The 7,949-nt window shown below is 40.6% G+C and overlaps 1 protein-coding gene and 1 long non-coding RNA gene across 2 annotated transcripts in view; one reads left to right on the top strand and one right to left on the bottom strand.

The window, feature by feature from the left end:
- LOC123502834 overlaps positions 1-877 on the bottom strand; it is a 46,097-nt gene extending 45,220 nt beyond the window's left edge. Inside the window, 1 exon segment of the mRNA XM_045252106.1 lies at positions 729-877. The gene's annotated coding sequence lies outside the window, so the exon portion shown is untranslated.
- Positions 1-7,318, top strand: part of LOC123502835 — a 69,556-nt gene extending 62,238 nt beyond the window's left edge. Inside the window, exon 3 of the long non-coding RNA XR_006674233.1 lies at positions 7,256-7,318. This is a non-coding gene — a long non-coding RNA (uncharacterized LOC123502835). The remainder of the gene's footprint in view (positions 1-7,255) is intronic.
- Positions 7,319-7,949: the final 631 nt, after the last annotated feature.

Raw genomic sequence — 7,949 nt, forward strand, 5'->3', positions numbered from 1 at the left:
ACGGGAGAAAGTAAAAAAAAAAGAAAGGGACACTAACTTTATAAGGAAGAGCGATGCTAGTATGAAAGACAAGTTAGAAGAGAGGGACTAAGTTACAAAGGACACAAGGGAAGGGAAAAAGGGACAGAGAAAGAGGGACTACTCAACTTTATAATGGAGAACGATGCCAGAATGAAAGACAAGTTAGAGGAGAGGAAGACCGGTGCTAGAATGAAAGAAGGGGCAAGTTAGAGGACTGGGGATAAGATATAAGAGACACGGATGGTTGAAGACACGGAGGAGTGGAAAAAGAGAGAGAAAAGATGCGGGTCAGAGAAAAGACGAAAAAAAGGAGACTAGTTAACTGTTCTAAGGAAGAGCGATGTTAGAATAAGATGCCAGGGAGTAAGTTACAAGAGACACGGGTGGCTGAGGACACGGAGGAGCGGAAAAAGAAATAGAGAAGACACGGAGGAGTGAAAAAGACAATAAAAAGAGACTAGTTAACTTTGATAAGGAAGAACGAAAGAAGTGGCGAGTAAGAGAACAAGGGCTAAGTTACAAGGGACACGGGTAGTTGAGGACACGGGCAGTGGAAAAGACACGGAGGAGTAAAAAAAGAGACATAATAAAAAACTAGTTAACTTTTATAAGGAAGATCGATGCTAGAACGAAAGAAGGGACAAGTTAGAGGACAGGGGCTAAGTTACAAGAGACACGGGTTGGTGAGGACATGGGGGAGTGAGTACCGGAGTGGAGCGAGGCGCTGCTGGAGGACCTTCACCACAGGGAGTCACGGAGGGGAATGAGTGAGGCGGGCGACGCGTCCTCCCTCCCCAGCGGCCGCGCATGTGGCGTGGGACGACCTTCTTATCTTGCTCATGTGTCCGTGTGTGTGTGTGTGTGTGTGTGTGTGTGTGTGTGTGTGTGTGTGTGTGTCCCTTGTGCCCTGGGACATGACGTTGGTGGTGGTGGTGGTGGTGGAGGGGCAGGAAGTGTCAGGGGTAGGTTGGTATACCCCTTTCTCCCTATGGCACATCATCCCCCCACCAGGGCCTTCGTCAGGAAGTCAAAGTGGAGGGTCTTGTGTTTTTATCTCTCTCTCTCTCTCTCTCTCTCTCTCTCTCTCTCTCTCTCTCTCTCTCTCTCTCTCTCTCTTTCTCTTTTTTTTCCTTTCGCCTCTGCTTTCGTCCGTTCGCCAGACAAGCGCAGCCAGCTGGAGGCGTGTATATGACGCAATACTTCTGGTGGTGGTGATGGTGGTAGTGGTTGTGGCGGTGGTGGTGGCGGCGGCAGCGGTGGTGGTGGCGGCAGCGGCGGCGGCGGCGGTGGTGGTGGTGGTGGTGGTGGTGGTGGCGATGGTGGTAATTATCTACTTGAGGAATCCAGGTCATTGTATCTGCCTGCCATTCCGACTAACTCCTAATCTTCCTCCTCCTCCTCCTCCTCCTCCTCCTCCTCCTCCTCCTCCTCCTCTGCCGCCGCCGCCTCCCACGTATTCAGCAATAACCTCGAGTGCCATAAACCACAAACTGATGAAAACAGATTTAATAGATCGATTCCATTAATTAGAGAATAATATACAGGTAAGGAAATTATTGTCACCACCACCACAAGAAGAGGAAAAAGAACAAGAACAAGAACAAGAACAAGAAGATCAAGATAGGAAACAAGAACAAGAAGAGGAAGAAAAAGAAGGAAAAAAATAAAAAAAGAAGGGGAAGAAGAAAAAAAAGAGGAAAAAGAAGAAGAAAACGACGAAGAAAGAAACCTACAACAAGGACAAGAAGAACAAGATAAAAACAACAAGAGGACATCATAATCAACAACAATAACATCAACAACAACGACAACAAAAATAAGAACCACCACCACCACTACCACCACCACCACCACCACTCTCTCGTCTCGCCACCACCCACAGAGGCAGCGTGCGTGAAGCCCTTAGGAGAGCACGTAATTAGGCAACCGAAGGAGGAGAAGGAGAAGGAGAGGGAGGGCGGTAGGCTGAGAGGGAAAGGAAGTGCCATCGCCGCCGCCGCCGCCGCCGCCGCCACCACCGCCTCCTCACCACCACCACACGCATTCAAGACAGTAATTAGCTAACTACCGAACTGCATCAAAGTATATGGCGATTACTTGCGAGTGAGAGGGAGACGAAGAGGAGGAGGAGGAGGAGGAGGAGGAGGTGAAGCACTGATATATACGAAGACAATAAGATGAGGTGAAGAAGTGATATGAAGGAAGAAGAGAGAAGGAAGAGGTGAAGGAATGATATGAAGGAAGAAGAGGAAGAGGAGGAGGAGGAGGTGGAGGAGGAGGAGGAGGAAGACAACAATACGAAATGAAGGAGTGACGTAAAGGAAGAAGAGGAGACGAGGAGGAGATGAAGGGATAACGTGGAAGAAGAGGAAGAGGAAGCGGAGGAGGAGGAGGAGGAGGAGGAGGAGGAGGATGAAATAAGAGTAGGAGGAGATAACAATGGAATGATGATGATGGAAGAGAAGTAGGAGGAAAAAGACAAAGAGAAGGTGGAGGAATGTCTTACTGGAAAAAGAAAAAGAAGAAAATGATGAAGAAAAAAAAGAAGAAAAAGTAAAAAGATGATGATAATGAAGAAGAAAAAGAAAAGAAGAAGAAGAAGAAGAAGAAGAAAAGGTCAAGGAGTAGGAACAAGTAATAACAACAAACGGAGGAAGATGAAGACAAATCTGAGAGAAAGTAGTGAAGACATGATAAGATGAAAGCAAAGGAGGGAAGTAATTGGAAGGTAAGACGCACTGGATGGGGAGAGAGAGAGAGAGAGAGAGAGAGAGAAAGAAAGAATGAAGATAAGAGAGAGTAAGGCATGGGGGAGGAATGGAAAATTGACAAAAGGAGGGAGGAGGAAGATAAGCATTGAAAAGAGGAAAAGGAATAGAAGGAGGAGGAGGAGGAGGAGGAAGAGGAGGAGGAGGAGGAAAGAATGAAAGATGAAAACCAGGACGATGATTGTATTGGAAGTTGAAAGTAAAAAAGACAAGGTGATGAATATAGAACACCGTCTCTCTATCGGCAGGCTGCGAGTTAAATTTTAATAGGTGGCTGGGACGCAGAGAGAGAGAGAGAGAGAGAGAGAGAGAGAGAGAGAGAGAGAGAGAGAAAAGAGTTATGGTACCCGTGTGTTTTATTTCCCCAAGTGAAATAATCAAGTGTCATTGTTTGCACCACCACTAGGCTGCTGTGTCGCCCCACCTGTGATGTCATGCTGAGTTTTGTTCTTATTTGTCTGTTTTGTTTGCTTTTCCACGTAAATTTGAGTTTTGCTACTTATCAATTTGGGTTTTTTTCTGTCTTTTAACTATTTTACGGTTGTTTGTTTGTCTTTGTTTGTTTTATTTGTTTTGGGTTTTTTTTCACGGAAATTTCCAGTTTTTTTTTTTTTTTTTTTACTTTTTGTCTTTCTTTTTTCCATCTCAACGTAACTTGACTTTAATCTATTCTACGTTTGTTTGTGTGTTTTCCTTCTTTTTCCCTTTTTTATTTTGGGGGGAGAGGGGGGGATGACAGAGACAAACTAGGTAGCATTAATCAGCGATTGTGTGTGTGTGTGTGTGTGTGTGTGTGTGTGTGTGTGTGTGTGTGTGTGTGTGTGTGTGTGTGTGTGTGTGTGTGTGTGTGTGTGTGTTTTCGCCTCACGTCATAATACATACCCTAAATCATTTTCCATTCAAACTGATATGCATTTCTTTTACATTCCAATTAGAAATTAATAATGTAATACCCTTTCATCACCCCCACCACCACCACCACAAGCTGCCTCCCCCTCAACCCTCGTAGTGATGCCTCTGACAGGAACCGCTTCTTTCACCTAACGTGTGCGCTGGGGTGGTGGGTGGCGGGTTTCCCTTTTTGCGCGGGAAATCTGGAGCTGTCACCTAAAAACACAACAAGCTAGAATAGGTCAATTTACGTGTTTATAAAAATCTTGTTAATTTCTCTCTAGATCAATGGAAAACCCCTTTAACCCCTTCAGTACCATGACGCGTTTCCATATTCATTCTGCTTGCTATTTGGTGATTTTATACAGCTTCAGAAACTCATATAGGGTATTGAAATAGTGAAGACTGTGGCTACTAATCTTCTGAATTCCATAGACTTTTCCTAATGTAAATAAAATGGTCTAATCGTGCACAAATCTCAAGATAAAATGGTGCTCCAATATTGAAGGGGGTTAAAGATTCATGTGACTATAACTAGAGCCCTTTAAATGTAGTGAGATGTAGCGTAGGAATGTGGGAATCTGGTCCAATGCACAGTTAACCCCTTCAGTACTGGAACGCATTTTTTATCATGAGTTTTGGGTGTGATAAGACGAGTTATTTACATTAGGAAGGGTCTATGGACGTCAGAAGATTAATGGCCAGAGTCTTCACCATTTTAATCCTCCACCTAAGTTTTTGAAGCTGTATAAAATCACCAAATAGTAAGCAGAATAAATATGAAAGCATGTCCTGGTATTGAAGCGGTTAATCTCTAGAAAATTAAGCTTCTATGCCACAGTACGTTTCGTTGCTTGTGGTCGCGAAGGATTGAAAAGTTCCATGCAGGGTTCATGAAAGGTTCAAGTTGATGTAGAGGACGAAGAATGGAAATATAAGCTGATCGAGTTAGAGGATTAGGAATGGGAATATAAAGAAAATAAGATGAGAAATGGGATAATAATGAAAAACAGGATGAGGAAAATAATTAAATAAGCAGGAATAGGATGGAGAATGGGAAGATAAGAAGGAATAGGATGAGAAATGGGAGGATAAGTAGGAACAGGATGAGAAATGTGAGGATAAGCAGGAAATAGATGAAGAATGGAAATAAAAGAAGAGAAACACTTAAAAGGCCATATTTTTAAACGCATGTTTTAATTTAATTAATGATAATGAAAAAAAAAGAGAAAAAGCTTAAAATCATTACTAGAACAAAAAAAAAGAAAGAAAGAAAGAAAACACACTTGAAAAACTCGACAGCGTGATGGCTAATAGCATTCTCATGGTTTAAGTAAGGATAATGAAAAAAAGAGGAGACAATTTTCAATCATTACTAAAAAAAAAAAAAAAAATAAGTAAGGATAACAAAAAAAGCGAATATTTTAAATCATTACTAGAACAAAAAAAAAAAAGAAATAAGTAAAGGATAAAAAAAAAAGAAAATTTCAATTCATTACTGGAACAAAAAAAAGGAAAAGAAAAAGAAAGAAAAAGAAAAGCAAAAAGCATATAGATAGAGAATTCGCCAGCATCCATTTCGGCGCTAACTGAAACGGCGAGATGTAGCGCCGAAATGTTTCACCTGAGCAGCCTACGTGAATAGCGTCACGGGTTTTCCCTCCGCTATGACGGCCGAGCTTTTCTCAAAACTGCGGTGTGTAGGTGAGATTCTGTTCTACTTCACACTGTTTTATTTTCATTTTATTTATTTTTGTTATCGTACTTCGTTATTTCTTTATTTGTTTTTCTGTTTTTGTCTATTTATCTATATATCTACTAAGCAAACTACCTTTCTACTTATTCATTTATTTTCCTATCTATCTATTTATTCATTTATCTATTTCTATCAATCTATCTTTCTCTGTTTTTATCTACGTCCTTTCCCTTTATTTATCAGTCTATTTATCTATCTAGCTATCTACTCCCTAGCTATCTACTTACTACTACTACTACTACTACTACTACTAATAATAATAATAATAATAATAATAATAATAATAATATCACCACCACCACTACCACTACCACTACTACTACTACTACTACTACTACTACTAATAATAATAATAATAATGATACCACCACTACCACTACCACTACCACTACTACTACTACAACTACAACTATTTCTTATCTATTTTCTCATTCCTCTTACGTTACCACTCATATCAGCCTCGTAGCGCAGACTCCCTCATTCTCTATCTTCCTTTGTGTTCCCTTGTGTCTCCCATTTCCTCCGGCCAGCCCCGGCGTAGAGGAAGGCAAGAGTCGGCGTGAGTAATGAAGTCACGGCTCCCTCTGATCACCAAGGAAGAGAAAAGAGGACAAGATTTTCACCCAATCCCGAAATCAAAGGGTCTTTCTCTGTCTGTGTGTGTGTGTGTGTGTGTGTGTGTGTGTGTGTGTGTGTGTGTGTGTGTGTGTGTTTGATATGTATGATGTGCATGATGACTGGTTCCTGACAGATTGAGGCTATGAGAGAGAGAGAGAGAGAGAGAGAGAGAGAGAGAGAGAGAGAGAGAGAGAGAGAGAGAGAGATTACATACTATAAAAAAAAAATGCATTAACATTCATTACAGCATACACTCAGCCATACAATGTCATTCTAGCACATATATTCACTCCAGTGCATATCAGCCTTAGTCTTCTGGTTTTCTTGGCCCCTTCGGTACTGAGACGCATTTTTACCATAAGATTGGGTATGATTAGACGATTTTATTTGCATTAGGAAGAGTCTTTGAGGTCAGAAGATTAATGGCCAGAATCTTCACTATTTTAATCCTTACATGAGTTTCTGAAGCTGTATAAAATCACCAAATAGTAAACAGAATGAATATTGAAACACATAGACTAATTTATTTGCATTAGGAAGAGTCTATGGAGGTCAGAAGATTAATGGCCAGAGTCTTCACTATTTTAACCCCTACATAAGTTTCTGAAGGTGTATAAAATCACCAGACAGTAAACAGAATGAATATGAAAACGCGTCATAGCACTGAAGGGAAAGTGATCGGAAAAAATGTACCAGGAAAATAAAGTAAGGGGAAATAATGCTAGGATATAAGTAACAGGAAAAAAAGTAGGCTAGACTAGGCTAGGCTAGGTTAGGTTAGGTTAGGTTAGGTTTGAATTAGAAACAAAAGCTTTTATTATTTTTGTTACTTTTTCTTCTTATTACTTTCCTTCTTGTTTCTTTTCTCTCCCTTGTTACTTTTTTCGTAACTCTTTTTTCCATGACTTTCTATCTTGTTATCTTTTTTCCTTATTATTTTTCCTTACTTTCTCTTATTATTTTTCATCCTGTTACTCTTTTTACGTTTTTCTTGTTACTTTTACCTAATAAGTCTTTTTTCCGTTTTTTCCCTGTTACTTTTACATTTTTACTTTTTTCGTTTATTTTTCCTGTTACTTTTCCCGTATTGCTCTTGTTTTTTTCCTTTTTTCTGTTACTTTTACCGTATTGCTCTTTTTTCCTGTTTTTTCCCCTGTTACTTTCTATCTCGTCACTATTCTCATTTTACTTTTCCTTCCAGTTACTCGCATTCCTACAGTCACCGGGAAGACATGCAGTGGTCGGCCCGCGTGAGGAGAATCGGTGAGTAGGATGAGATTCACGAGTGTTTCTTATCCCCTCTCTCTCTCTCTCTCTCTCTCTCTCTCTCTCTCTCTCTCTCTCTCTCCACCACTTGAGATCCACGAGGAGGGGAAGACGAGTGAAGAGGAGACAAACGCTGCTACTGGAATCATATTGACGACTCAGAAAACATATGAGTTAATACATAGTAATTTCTTGTGCTTTTTTTCAATGGGGTCTAATGAATGTGTTTCTAAAGGCCCCGGAGATGATTAGTCGGGGTTTCATGGCTATTTTTGTACGGTTAACCCCTTTAGTACTGAGACGCATTTGTGTACCTTGATTTCTGGGTATGATTAGACGATTTTATTTGCATTGAGAAGGGTCTATGGAGGTCAAAAGATTAATGGCCAGAGTCTTCACTATTCTAATTCCAACATAAGTTTCTGAAGCTGTATCAAATCGCTTAATAGTAACCAGAATGAATATGAAAACGCGTCCTAGTACTGGAGAGATTAATGATGCAGAATTCTTGTTTCTATCACGGCTTCATCCGCATGGCGTCTATAAATTTTACGTGAAGATAAATAAAATGAGGGGAATAACTGAGTTTTTTCCTTGTACGAGAAAAAAATAATCCCTTATTCTGCATG

This window comes from Portunus trituberculatus, chromosome 12 (assembly GCF_017591435.1).
Source record: "Portunus trituberculatus isolate SZX2019 chromosome 12, ASM1759143v1, whole genome shotgun sequence".
Taxonomy (NCBI): Eukaryota; Metazoa; Arthropoda; class Malacostraca; order Decapoda; family Portunidae; genus Portunus; species Portunus trituberculatus.